Raw genomic sequence first — 14,843 nt, 5'->3', positions numbered from 1 at the left:
GGCGCCTGCCCTGTGGAATGCCCTCTCAGCAGATGTCAATAAACAACTATTCTACTTTTAAAAGACAAGTGAAGGCGGCCCTGTTTAGGGAAGTTTTTAATGTTTGCTGCTGTATTGTTTTTAATATTCAGTTGGAAGCTGCCCAGAGTGGCTGGGGAAACCCAGCCAGATGGGCGGGGTATAAATAATAAATTATTATTATTATTATTATTATTATATTACGTGTTAGTAAGCATATTGTATTTTCAGATAGTGTAAGCACACAATGTTCCTTTATTTCCACCATTATATTCTGATAGGGTGTTGGATAATTCCGTGTGAAGCAACATCACACAAACATGGTAACACCCCGGTCATATACTGTAACAAGGTCGTAAAATGCACCAGAAAGAGAATTCAGAAACTAAGCACCCCCTTATTTGTCAACACATTTGCTGTCCCTATGTTTGTTGTGTAGATCTGAAAGACCCTGAAATTAACAAGTTGTACAGACATGTAGAGCTGGATGAAGCCAGAGAACTTTAGATAATATTCACAGTGGCGCCTTGGGTACCTCTGAGCTGGTGAGGAAGCCATACGTCAGTGGTAAGATGTCCCAGGCCTTGATTCCCAGAAACTCAAGTTTAAAGTATTCTGGAAAACATATTTCTTTGCCTGGGACCCCACAGAGATGCTCCCACTCAGAGCCAATGATCCTGGGCTGGGCGTACCAATGGTCTGACTCGGCAGAAAGCAGCTTTTATTTTAGAATTATTATTATTATTTTTAGAATAAACCTGGACAAGGTCAGGGATCAAGAGGTCAATTTGAGGTTTTGGGGACATGGGTAATGAAGGTGTTGATTTTTCCAGTTTCTACTAGGCCACATTTAGACAAGGTATTGTCAAGGATATTACATGTGTGGCCTTTTACCTGGGTCTTAAAAGGCTCAGCGTCTTAACAGCTTATCAAAGGATTACCCAGCAGAAGAACTGAAACCAAACCAGCCAATGATGCAACAACACAATAGTGTGATTTGGTGCTTAGTGCTGAAACAGCCTTGATTATATAGATCTCATCAAGAGTACTACTTGTTCCCACTCTGTTATCAAACAGCAATGGCTACTCCCAAGAAGACAGAACCCCAGAACTTACCTCTCCAAAAGGGTATGGGTGAATGCAATGATAATCAATACCAAGATGAAGGTCTAACATGCTTGTATGTTGAGCTCACTGCTTTATGGGCAACCCGCCAGGAGCAATGCCATCCACATGCGCTGCGTTAGACAGATTTGAGGCTTCACATGGCAGGACAAATAGAGATGTGCTCTCCCAAGCCCAAATTTCCAGCACATTCACATTCCTGTCTTAGTGACATCTATGTCAGCTTGCTAATGTCCAAAGAATGGGAAATGGCAAGATCCTCAAAGACGCGTTCTATCGGGAGCTGGCTTCAGGCACCAGGCCCACTGGCAGACCAACTCTGTGTTACAAAGGGGTCCTCAAACGTTACATGAAGGCTGGCAACATCGACTGTGCCATGTAGAAATCCCTTTCAGACAACCAGTGCCTGGAGATAATCAGTCAGGTCCTGTATCCATAGCAGTGCCCAGAGGAGGAATGACCGCTGGGAGGAGCGCAGAAATGCCATGGTACGCTTGCTTCAGCACCACCTGACACCTTCCTCTGCCCCACCTGCAACTAAGCATGTCTCTCCCATATCAGTCTCTTCAGCCACAGCAGGCGCTGTGTATCTCTGACGATTTGACTTCACCCCCAAAGGCACACTCCTCCATTGTCTCCCAAGATGCCAACCAACAAGCTATGGAGACCAGTGAGTATCTCGTAACATTACTCCAATACCACCAAGCAAACCTGAAATTCCTAAGCAAATGTGTTACAGTTTCTGTGAAAAATACTGACTGACTATAAAGACAGATAGGATTAAAAGCCTGGGAGAAGAGAACAGGCTATATAATACAGGAGGCCTGAGAATACAGCTGGGTGAAATTCAGGCTTGTGAATCCCAAGGTCCACCAACCAAAGTTAGACAATTCATGGGATGCTTCTGAGCACATCCTCAGTCCAGGAATTTGTTTTCAATCCCAGAACCGAGCTCACAGCACTTTCCCCATGCTTTCTTCATTTCAGCAGACTGATCTGGGAAGACGGGAGCCTTTTAACCGTCCCTACTGAAAAATGAGTGGGCATTTGAGAACCTTGTCATATCTAGAGAAAGTCATGCAGATCTGCCTTCTGCACACTCCACCCTTAGAATAAAGGGGCAGAACACCACCCAAGTCAGGATGCAAAACAATGCCCACTCTTACACACAATGAATAAGAAGTCCCTTTGAGCTCAGTAGGTCTTCTCCCAAGTAAGGAAACTTCAGATCACAGCTAAAATGCAGCCAATAGCTCCCTGCAAACTAAATGGCCAGTGAACAGCAGCTAGTCAATAAGTGGCTTTCACACATCATATACAAACAAAGCAAGGTCATAAAAATAGTTGTTCTCATTGGCTGCACCCTTGGCTCCTGCCCTTTGGAAGTCTATTAAATTTGGCCTTTGGATGCCTCAAGGGACCTGAGGTGGGTATTTTTATTATTATTAATAATAAGGAGGAAGAAGGGTTTGCGGTGGCCTGCAGAGGGTAGGCCTTGGCATCACCTACAATGGCCTCCACTCGCAGAGTGGAGCAATGGCACGTCTGTTACAATTAAGTCATCCAATTTCAATACTGAGAAGTCTACCCTGTCAACAAAAATTGCTGAAGGCAATCCATAGCATTCCTGAATTTTATTAAATTTAGATCCCACCCTTCCTCCCGAGAACTTTAGCTTTTCGTTATGTTGCTAGAGAAAGTAGCTCTAGATGAGTTCAGTACTTTGCTGGTGCTTATCTGAATATTTCATCTCAATGTTTGAAAACAAAATTGTAGCACTGAAGCTGCAAAGGTGTAATTTGCTAATTTGCTTCCCTCACTTGGGAAAAGGGCAAAACAAGAAAGCAGCTGGTTTATTCCTTTAAATTGCAATCAAGTTAAGTGAAATACGAGAATGGAGAACTATTTGGCTTGAAGTTATCAAAAGCGATCTGAGGAGAGTTAAAGGAGAAAAACAAGGAAGAGAGAAATGAGACTCCAGGCTACTCCCTCTGGCAATACAATTTCACAATGTCTGCATCATGTAACAGGCAGGAAGAGAGACCCCTGATGTTTGTCAATATCATGTGAAATTTCACACAAAATAAAACACTTGTTTCTATAAACACAGGTACTAGGCAAAGGGTAAAGAGGGTAGCATATAATTCTTGATAACCTTACCCTTTCATTCTGAATTTGTCTAAATCCCTTTCAAACCATACAAGTCAGGGGCATCTTGCGGTAACAAATTTCTATGCACTGTGCAAAGAAATACTTTTTGTCTATCCTGACCCTCCTTCTCCTTTCAGTTTCACTGGGATGGTCCCAGAGCCTAGTACAGTATTATGGTGTGTGTGGTGGGAAGGTGGGTGTGAAATGTCTCTATCTACTTTCTCAACACTATATAATTTTATGCACCTCTTATCATGTCCTCCCTTATTCCGCTTTTCCCAAAACTAAATGGCCACAAACTTTGTAACTTTTCTTGCAGGAGAGTTGTCACAGATAACCCTGCCTGTGAAATAACCATCCCCAAGATCATCATCGCATTGAAAGGCAAAAGAGTTGTACTTTGAAATAGGATTTTCACTACATTAGTTAAGCAGACACCAGCAATCTCCTACATACTCCAGGCATGCATTCGCTACTCACAGGCGATCTGATCATCAGAATCAAAACCTCCACACAAACACTTCTCACCTTACTTAGCCAGCCATCATCACCTCATTCTCACTCCTTGGGATTAATCCCAGGGATTAACTTGGAGCAGTTAATCTCCATATCATTGAAACAGTCACCATATAAAGTTCACTGCTGCCCACTTAACCCCTATGGCTTACCAAAATAAATCCATGAAGCAACACCTGTCACAACCGCCCCTCTTCAGACGCAAAAGATGTCTCCATACTAACAATAAAAAAGATGGCTTAAGAACTAGTAAGTCTTAGCTGCCCTAATTCCTTCAGCAATCGTTGGGGCATTTTCATAAGTTCTCAGCTTTAGGTTAGCTCCATTTGAAAACTGCTGCGCAAGTCAGTTTCCTAGAGAAAAAGTTCGGTTTTGAAGACAAAGACTGTGAACTGAACAATGACCCCACTTTGTGAGTATGGTAACAGAGTGAACTCAGTAAGACCAATACACCACTGTTCTCCTTTTTCGTTCTCATGGGAAGAACTGTGCCCTTGCAATATATAGGTACACACAAAAGCAAAGTGAGAACAGAGCCCTTCCTATGGTTATAACTGAAGCACTTGTCACTGGAAGCCGAACAATCTTTGCAAATCCTGGCTGACCAGTTCAAGAATTTGAACTTCAAGACCTCTCAGCACTGTGGTTTGTTCTCTGTAGTATGTGTTCTGTTCTATCTTTGTTTAGTCATTTAGTTGTGTCCGACTCTTCGTGACCCCCTGGACCAGAGCACGCCAGGCACTCCTGTCTTCCACTGCCTCCCGCAGTTTGGTCAAACTCATGCTGGTAGCTCGTTCAACCATCTTCTTCTCCTTGTGCCCTCCATCTTTCCCAGCATCAGGGTCTTTTCCAGGGAGTCTTCTCTTCTCCTGAGGTAGCCAAAGTATTTTGAGCCTCAGCTTCAGGATCTGTCCTTCCAGTGAACACTCAGGGCTGATTTCCTTCAGAATGGATAGGTTTGGTCTTCTTGCAGTCCATGGGACACTCAAGCATCTGTTCTATCTAAAGACACCCTTAGATTAGAATACTAAGGACAGAAGATGACAGAGGGGAGAGGAAGGAAATATTGAACTAAATAAAAAATCCAGCAATAAACTCTTCTTCACAGGAGGCTTTTAAGCAGAGGTTGGATGCTTTAGTTGAGATTCCCGCATTGCAGGGGTTGGACTAGATGACTCTATGGTTCTATGAAATGAAGCAAGGTCCACAGAAAGAAAAAGGTAGAGCAGCTCTCACTTGCTCCCTTGTAATAAAGCAGGAACACACACGGGAAAGTAAATTCTAACCTGTTATTGCTGATTGGGAGAAAAGAAGCAGTAACACTGAAGCTCATCTGCACTATGCTTTTTAATGCAGGTTTTGCTGGCAGGTTCTGAGCTAGATTGCATTCTTCCATCATTAACCAAGTAAGATTTAATACCAAACCCCACTGCACACAAGGCAGTGATGGAGCTGCTGTGGGCTTTGAAAAACAGCAGTGAACCAATAGCAATACAATCTAGGCCATAACATTAAACAAAACGAACAATGCAAATGTAAAGTTCTCAATAACTGAACTACTCATGAACCTCTCTTTGTTTATTCATATAGCAGCAGCAGAAGTAGCTAGGGAGTTCACCTACAAAGATGATGTAACTAACACCTCAAATTACAACTTCAGTTCTAGAAGATAAAATGTGTGGTGGAGAGAAGAAAAAGGTTTCAGAATCATCTCTCTAATGGAATAGAAAGGCTCCCTTCCCAAAAGAATTGTGGTATTGCAACAATAAAATGTTGAATCAGCACAGTTTAAGCATTTTATCCAATCAGTACTACAATTCCATAGTAGGTGGAAATAGTTTCCCAACAATTAAAAGACTTAAGGCAAATCCACGGATTATAACGCGTTCTCATTAAATTTCTATTATTATTTCAATACATTTTGTTCTACTGCAAGTTTGAGGCTGTGTTTTAATTTGTGAGTCAGAACTACTATTCAGCACCAAAACGGATCTTGCAGAGGCGTTCTCACAAATCATGGTTTCTCTAGCACTAAGTTTCACAGAACATGTGCCAAAGGTGTTTGCTGAACAACAATTGCAAATATTCCCAAAGCACTACCACACTCCAAATTAGGAAACTGTAAAAGGACAGTGTCTATAATTTTGACTTGTTTAAAAATATCTCTCATCCTTTCATGAACTGATGGTTGATACCTCTATGAACTGAAAAATGCAGAATGGTAGATGTCTGAAAAAGTAATAGTTTTAAGCTACATCAAGGATTCCTTTCCCCGTTGACATTTTAACTCCCTCAACATCTACCACAGAACTTCATCACACCATCAAGGTTTCTGGGGTGCAGATGAGGGCCAAGCAAAAGACAAGGACTAGTTACTCTGCACAAACCAAGAGGATGTCTTAGAACACAGTTTAACAGTGAACAGCACAATGTACTTTCCAGTTTCCATTTGCTGGCGAATTGCAAACCATGGTGTGTCAATACAGATTCACATCAACCACTGTTAAGCTTCCTGAATCATAGTTTGGCTGCTGACTGAACTGAGCATTTAAAATTTTCAGCTGCTGCAACTGGAAAGGCTACTACTATTACTACCAAAGACCTCTCTATCATAGTTAGAAAGCATCTGGAACATTATGGTTACAAATTACTAGGCCAGTAACCTCATCCAAATTCTTGTTTTGAGAAGCCTCAGTGGACTGGTATTGCAATTATAGCAGATATTATTCCACAACAAGGTAACATAATGTATGAGACACTTGCGGGGAGGGAAGATGCTAGAACAGAAACTGCAGAACAATGTGGTGTTTTATTTCCATTTCATAAGTTCATTAATAACAATGCATGGGAGCTAGCTGAAAATAGAACCATTTCACTTTGTGTAACTATAAAGAAAAAGGGTTTTAAGTGTTAACCTTATGGTATTTGATCCCAATTAAAATTAAATGGTGCAAGAACTGGCCTTTTGTTGAGAGAATGCTCAGAACTAGGGACCTACATACAACAGGGGTATTAGAATATTGAAGTTTTTGGAATCCGTGCAAATTAGTACTATGCAAAATATGAAATGAGAGTTAAATTCCAGAGATGACAAGCAAGGACCTGAGAGTGAGCGAAGAACAAGAACTCAAGGGCTGGGCCAAGCGAAGGCAAGTTGAAGCAAGAGACAGAGAGGATGTTCATGAGATGAAGAAAGATTAGTAGTACTGAGGTCAGGGATCAGGGAGGGCAGAAATGATGTGGAGATAAAGTGGGGAGGAAACAGAAAATAAGGAAAGTGATCAGGTGGCAGGGAAAAAAAGAAAAGCAAGTGAGTGATCAGATACAGGATCTCTTCCAGCTCTTAGATTCTTAGATGAAAAGGACCACTTCCTTCCATCCCTCAAGCCTTAAGATGCACAACATGAATGTTCTTACTCAACCACAGCGCTTCCTATTGTGAATACGGCATGGAACGACACATAAATTAATCTTGCTGCCTTTTAGCTGTGCTTTTGTTAGAGGCAGAAATCTAAGAAAGCAACACAACAGGCTAATTGTCAGAGATGGCATCACAGCACACCCAGTTGTGAACGTATTTCCTATAGCTTTGGCCTAATCAAACAGAGCTCGGCAGCAAGGCAGATGGAGATGTCATTTCACTGACAACTCAATATTTTAGTTAAGCAAATTCGCGCAAGATTTTCAAAACTTATCTGCTAGTAACTTCTTACAGCCATGTCGTGACTTGCCTGTCCACGAGTAACAAAACAGTCACACTAGTGAACGAAGCACCACCATCCCAGCTCCAAGACAGAGAAGGTTAAGGATCCTGTCATCACCCTTGACATGACAATGGTGGTGAGCAGAAATACAGACCCCCCATCAAGAGGAAAGGTCCCAAAAGAAGCATAAATTGAAGGAAATATTTTGTAAAGAAATGTAGAGAAATTTCATTCATCAAGAAACAAATCCAATGTGTTCTGAGTCAACTGGTCCTTCTTCAGGGAAATTTTGTATATACCGTATTTTTTGTTCTATAAGACTCACTTTTTCCTCTCCTAAAAAGTATGGGGAAATGTGTGTGCATCTTATGGAGCGAATGCAGGCTGCGCAGCTATCCCAGAAGCCAGAACAGCAAGAGAGACTGTTGCTTTCACTGCGCAGCGATCCCTCTTGCTGTTCTGGCTTCTGAGATTCAGAATATTTTTTTCTTGTTTTCCTCCTCCAAAAACTAGGTGCGTCTGGTAGTCTGGTGCGTCTTATAGAGCGAAAAATATGGTAATACAAGTTCTCTTTAACAAGAGGACAAATCAAGAGAATAGTTTGTATTCCCATCAAATTCACTTTTGTTGTTTACAAAATTCCCCTTATGAAGAGCCAAACCATTTGAAACAAACTGCCACCTGATTCTTGAGCACCATTGGGTGAACAAGAGAAATGCAGGCTTAACCAATAAAGTATATAACTAATTGACTAAAAACATCTCTGCATCACTTCACAAACCACTTCTGCTGTATTCCAGAGTTCCCAATACACCTGAACAGCATTTGTCATTAATTTAGCTTAGGTGATTTCAGTCATTTCTGAAATGTTAAAGAGTTTGTACATCAAGACTTGTTTCCTGGGACAGCTGAATAGGTGCTTCAAACCTAAAGATGTCACTCCACAGGTAGAAGACGTCCTCCGCTCAGGGACAAGCTACAGAATTGTGGCAAGAATGAATGCGATTGAACGCAAAGACCTTGTGCTTGCTCAAAACCTGATGCAAACTCTATGCATATGGAAGAGCTCTCAAACTTTTAAATATCTTACTTTTCAAGTCCTGGATTAACATTTTTTCCTTCCCACTCACTGATCTCTGGACCCAACCCAATGACCTCATACACAGGATTTCACTCACAAATCCTCAGAGGAGAAACATTGGTTTTTTTTAGCGGTTCTTGTTTTTATCTTGAGCCTCGTCAGGGAAAAAGGCAAGGTATATATAAATCTATAACAACAATAATAAAAGACTCACTATGTAAGGTGTTGAGAGAAACCTAGCATCTAGTAAAACTATCAACCTTTAATGAACTCTGAATGAAGTTAACAATAAACAGCCCAAATGCTTAGCTGTGCATACATTCCTTCCCTGTATTCTTTTCGGTGCCTGATGAACATTCTTATTTAGACAACCCTTCTCAGATTAGAAAGTTTGAATGAGTTTTTAATTGTTATAGCTTATTCTATTGTGGTTTTAATTTTCTGTACGTTTTAAATTATGGTTGTAAAATTATACTCATATTTGTTTTTCTTGTAAACAGTGGTATATACCGTATATTTTTAAAATAAATAAATAAGTACCCTACATCACCAGGACCACCCTGGCTAAAGAAAGGCCCACCACCTCAAAAAATGTACACACACACACATATATATATATGGCAGTGCACAAGAAATAATAATCAATAATACACATATAAACTTGGGCAAATCTACATACGTATGTTATATGTATGGGTAGACTTACTGGAATAAATATGTTTTAGCAAGGATCTAAAACAGTTTAGCAAGGGTGCCTGCCTGTTAATAGGCAGTTCCAAAGAACAGGTAGGGGCTGCTATACCAAAATACTGATTTCTCAGAAACTGAGACATCGTGCAGAGTCACAGCAAGGGTTTGATTTTTATCCCACATTTTCCCAGCCTGGCACCATGTCTCTTCCATACGAAATTATGGCTGATCACTGTTTTTTTAAAAAACAACAACCCCAAACTGACACATAGTACTGTCCTTTAAGGGGAGTAGAATAGAAAGATCATAAATATTTAAATGCAGGTCAGAACACACATTTAATATGCACTGCAAAGTTTGCTAGCGTGGCATCTGTGTGCCCCATAGAGGCCGTTTTAAAGCCCACAGGGTTCCGGGAGCCCCACAACACCTTGAGAGAAGCATTCCTATGCAACCAATATAACAGGTTGCAGTGTGTGTGCACTTGGCTGTGGGGCCCACAACAGTTTAATTGGCTTGCAAATGTGCCCTCAGGCCCAAGAAGGCTGGTGATCTCTGGGAAACTGCCACCCTGAATTGTAGCAATGGAAGTGTAGGTTAGTGATTAACAATCCATGTTACACTTGGTTTTAAAAACAAACAAACAAAAAACAGTTGTAAATTCCACTAGGTAAGAGCCTTGAGGATAATGGAGTTTTCTGTCTGAGATAACAGAAGAAATTATGGTAGAAAACAAGGGGAATTTCCCTTTGTGAACTCCCAAAGAATGTCTCTATTTTCATTTGCTTACCTGCTTCATGCAATGCATTATTTCCTATGAGAGTCCTTAGTGCTACACGTCTGTAGTATGCAAACAAAGCAATCACAGATATGGCCAACAGCACTTTCTGTGGGAAAGGGCACTGCAGCAATTGTGAGAATGCCACTGGCTTTTCCGTAACTGCCCAGTTCAAAACCAGCTTGCAATGCATACTACAATCAGGATCACCTGCATGCAACATACTGTGCAAGCTATAGAACTGACACTAGACGTGTACACGTAGCACGGTCCCCTTCCACGCTTTTACTTTGCCATGTATTCAAGCAACGTAGTTTCCCCTTTCATGTTGCACAAAACAACTGTCACCACTGCTTCATCACTATAGTATATTATTGGTGTTTTGCCACGGTGAATAATAGGGCTCTGCGCTGAGCCAAATCAGGAATATTCAGAGGGCCAAGGATGAGTCCACCACACACAGCCAAGGATTGCTGAGAGTCAGGTTGGATGGGCCCAGAGCGATCCCTGGCTGTCAGGGGATGGGACATCGGGCAGGAAGAAGAGCCAGACTGAGCCCTACCTGGCTGTCTTCCTGGGAGAAGGTAGACTCAGTGCCATAGCTCTTCACCCTGTTCAACACCCCTGCCATGCGGGACCAATGCCTCCGTAAAACAGCATCAAGCCTGTAGAGTGTGGGTACGCTTTGCAAGAGGCTTTCCTGCAGCACTGCACAGGACTGTTACGCAGGAGGATCCAATCCTGTGAAGTGCTGGTTGCTGCTCCTTCATGATCAGCTTCCCACTTGTGAAGGAGGAGCACTGTGCAGGATCAGATAATCCTGCTTACCAGCTGCAAAGCAGGATGATCTTATACTACACAACACTGGTGCACACACACACCCCACCAAAAAAAACCTCCTTTTAAAAACCTTACTTCCTGTTCATAAACCAAACCAGCTGAGACCTACATTCTTTCTCCTCAGGAAGATTTCATATTGCATCAACCCAGATCCATTTCTTACATGGAGAAATGTTATCACTCTATCTGCCCTCAAGGCAACATGATGTGAAGTTTATTTCAAAAGGGAACATTTGCATGTTATTTAATGGATAATATAATTAAGTCATCAACTAGGTCTCGACACAGACACTACATTGTTTCATTACTTTTAAATATAACATATATAATTTTAAGATTTCTATTCTGCCTCTCTTTAAAAGAAAATCCCTAGATTGCTGGCCAACAATTCATAAAAAAATAAAAGTTATACATTTAAAAACAACCACCTAGACATCACATTAAGAGACTAGACTCAGCTAAAACCTGGCTACATAAGAAGGCACATCAAGGCAAACATAATACAGTGGTATCTCGTGTTAAGAACTTAATTCGTTCTGGAGGTCCGTTCTTAACCTGAAGCACCACTTTAGCTAATGGGGCCTCCTGCTGCTGGTGCGCCGCTGCTGTGCGATTTCTGTTCTCATCCTGAAGCAAAGTTCTTAACCCGAGGTACTATTTCTGGGTTAGCGGAGTCTGTAACCTGAAGTGTGTGTAACCCAAGGTACCACTGTAACTGATTACCAAAACTCCCACTTATTTGCTTTCACAACTGCGAAGAAGTCTATCATGTAGACCTGTGCACTTTTTTCTTAATCACACCGATACTACTGAAAGCCAAGTTTCTCCCTCACTGACTCACAGGGTTGCAGGGAGTGTATTTGAACACACACTAGGAAAATGTGACGGTGAAAGTAATGACTCAAGAGTAGAGGTATAGGGCATTGCTAATGCAACCACTTGCTTCATGAAGTAAGCCATTTCCTGTTAGCATCACGAAATAAGCTGTTCACTGTTAACAGACACAGCATCTCTTTGAAGGGAAAAGCATCTTAGCATAGTGAGCAACAACCTGAGCTATGAATAAAGATGTCTGCGGTTCAAAGCTTGCCCCTGCCATGAACACCTTCGGTGGCTTTAGGCAAGCAACTGTCCCTCAGCCTCAGTCCCTCCACAGTATGGGAGATAATAATACTAACATACTTTACAGGTCTGTTGCAAGCATTAACACTTGAAAATGCTATAGTAAGCATTGCTGTGAGTAGGGAATCCAGACTCAAACCCATTGCTTACTTTTAGATGTCATGCCTGTTTGCTCAGGATTTGTGGATATAAATCTGATGTAAATCAAGCAGTGCTGACAGTACTGCACTTGTGCTATACTGTTTTAGTTTTGTACTTTTTAGATGTTTTAGGTGTTAACAATTGTATTTTTTACTCTGCTACACACTTCTCTGGGCTCCTTTAAGAGGAAGAGGAGGAGGAAAAAAAACCACAGAAAAAATATTATCATCTACTGAAAAAGAATAGCCTGGCAAGCTTGTGTGTGTAAAGCCAAGTCCTCTTTCTACTCCAGCCAGAAACAACATGACATTCCATGCTCACTCTGCCCCTCCAACGTAGAAAGTTCCCTCCATTCTATACTTTTCTCATCCCTACCCCTAATGTCAAACCCAACAGGGCTGCCTCAAAGTAAGTACAGACAGCCCTACTTTGTCCCTTCCTACATCCCTAGAGAACACTGAAGACTATACTAGTTTTCGCCCCATATTGAGTTACCTGAGGCCTTGTTCTTATGTGGTAGACATGTGTTTGGGCTGTAAGTCTTGAAATTCAAATACTCCTCCACACCCACAGAGCAAGCTAAATAAATCATTGCCTAATGGAGAGAAAGTTAGACCACTGCCTTTCTCCATGACACGCTAGTTTTCAGCTACAGGGATTTGTGTTAGCATACATTGAAGGGTTAGCTAGCTTAATCTGTGGCACTAAAAACAAAAAGTCTTGCACTGTCTTAAAAAGGTTGACACCTTTTGTTAAAGCATGCACATATGTGGATTCATCAGAAAGCTTATGGCACAATAAAATGTGTTAATCATCAAGGTGCCACATCAGCTTTTGTTACCATATATTGCAATGGACCTCACTTGGTAGGTGGCACATAAGCGTATAACAATTTATTAGTGATATTTACTGGTGGGGAGAGAAGTGAAGCAGGAACACCCTGCAATGTCACCCACCTAACAGGGTTGTTGTAAATATTTTTATTGAACGGACAGACCATATACTACCCTCAACTCTTAAGAAGGACAGGATTTAAAAAATTAGACTGGTTCATTAACACACATATAACCTCCTCCTCAGCCTGCCCCTAGAAGCCGCCTGAGTAAGAGGCGACATGATCATTTATAAAACTATGCATTGCATGCAGAAAGTGGATAGAGAGAAGTTTTCCTCTGTCTCCCATAACACTCCTGTAGGAAGCTGAAGGTTGGAAGAGGAAGACCAGATAAAAGAAAAGACTTGCAGCGCACAGTTAAACTCTGGAACTCCCTTCCACAGGAAGGGGCAAGGGCGAACAACCTGAATGACTTTTTAAATGTTGGTTCATGGAGGAGGAGAGGGCTACCAAAGGCTCTTCGTCCACAGCTGGAGGCAGTCGCTGGGAATCACAGAAGGGGAGAAAGTTTGGCGGTTCAACACCCCAATTTCCGATCCCCATACGGGCCACCTGCATATCCCTGCCTTGTTAGGTTTATCAAGGGTGCAATGAGATTAAGGGCCAATATCTGAACGATAATCTTGATCATTTTATTGTCCTTTTTACCCACTGTTGTCTTTTTATTTGTATATATTGCTTGTTTTATGTTGCTATGGCCGTTGGCTAATGCGAATAAAGTTTATCTACCTACCTATGTACTTTGTTTGCTGCTAAACAGCACCTTTGCTTGTCTGGCAATTTGATGCTTGAGTCTGAGATAGGAGGGTCCATTCGCCTACCACTACAGTGGTACCTCAGGTTACAGACGCTTCAGGTTACAGACTCCGCTAACCCAGAAATAGTACCTCGGGTTAAGAACTTTGCTTCAGGGTGAGAACAGAAATCACACGGCGTCAGCGGGAGGCCCCATTAGCTAAAGTGGTGCTTCAGGTTAAGAACAGTTTCAGGTTAAGAACGGACCTCCAGTACGAATTAAGTACTTAACCACTGTGCTGTATCTATCCCTGCCTTGCAACGGGGTTGGACTAGATGACCCTCGGGACCCCTTCCCATTCTGTGGGAAAGCGCTGTGGCGGGTTTCCCCCGCTCGGCCGCTGCGGGAACAGGAGGGGCACCCTCGGGCCTGATCCAGCCGCAGGGCTCACCTTAGTCCATGCTTAACCTCTCCCCTCCCCCCTCCCCTCAAGCCGCGCCCTCCCCCTCCCCCTCGCGGCCTACTGGCGCCCCTCAAACCCTCGCCCCTTCCCTCAGCGGCGTCGCCACCGAGAGGAAGGCCGTCACCTCACCTGAGCGGCGGGAAAGCGGAAACTTAAAGAGGGCCGGCTTCCTTCTCTCTCTCTCGCTCGCTCCCTGGCTCGCTCTCCTCTCGCGCGCTGCCGCCTCAGCCGCCGCTCCGCCTCTTTCCCCGCCTCAGGCCTCGCCAGCGCCAGCGCGCATGCGCCCGCCCCTCGCGCTCCCACGCACCTGCGCGCGCACGCTCCGCCCCTTCTCTCTGCTAAGCCACGCCCACCCCTCGATGTCTATGACTTGCCTCCCCCCTCCCTGGATGAGAAAGGACGTCACGACGCCGAGCGTCCCTCTGACCACGACGCGCACGCGCCGCTTCCCCGCCCCTCTTTCTCTTCAAGTTCCACCCCCCGGCTAAGCCACACCTTCCTCTCCCTCACGTCCGCGTCCTAGGCCGGCGCGGAGGATGAGCGTCACCCTTGATCGCTACGCGCATGCGCCGGGAAGGAACAC

At 43.1% G+C, this 14,843-nt stretch overlaps 1 protein-coding gene across 3 annotated transcripts in view; it reads right to left on the bottom strand.

Moving 5' to 3' along the window:
- SCAP (SREBF chaperone) overlaps positions 1-14,597 on the bottom strand; it is a 64,816-nt gene extending 50,219 nt beyond the window's left edge. Inside the window, exon 1 of one of the 3 annotated variants that reach the window (XM_083703944.1) lies at positions 14,390-14,597. The gene's annotated coding sequence lies outside the window, so the exon portion shown is untranslated. The remainder of the gene's footprint in view (positions 1-14,389) is intronic. The other 2 variants (XM_083703945.1, XM_083703946.1) reach the window with 2 other exon arrangements.
- Between the last annotated feature and the right edge of the window lie 246 nt (positions 14,598-14,843).

The sequence above is a fragment of the Podarcis gaigeae genome (assembly GCF_964106915.1).
Source record: "Podarcis gaigeae genome assembly, chromosome: 12".
NCBI classification, from domain to species: domain Eukaryota; kingdom Metazoa; phylum Chordata; class Lepidosauria; order Squamata; family Lacertidae; genus Podarcis; species Podarcis gaigeae.
This window is presented reverse-complemented; position numbering and strand designations above follow the sequence as displayed.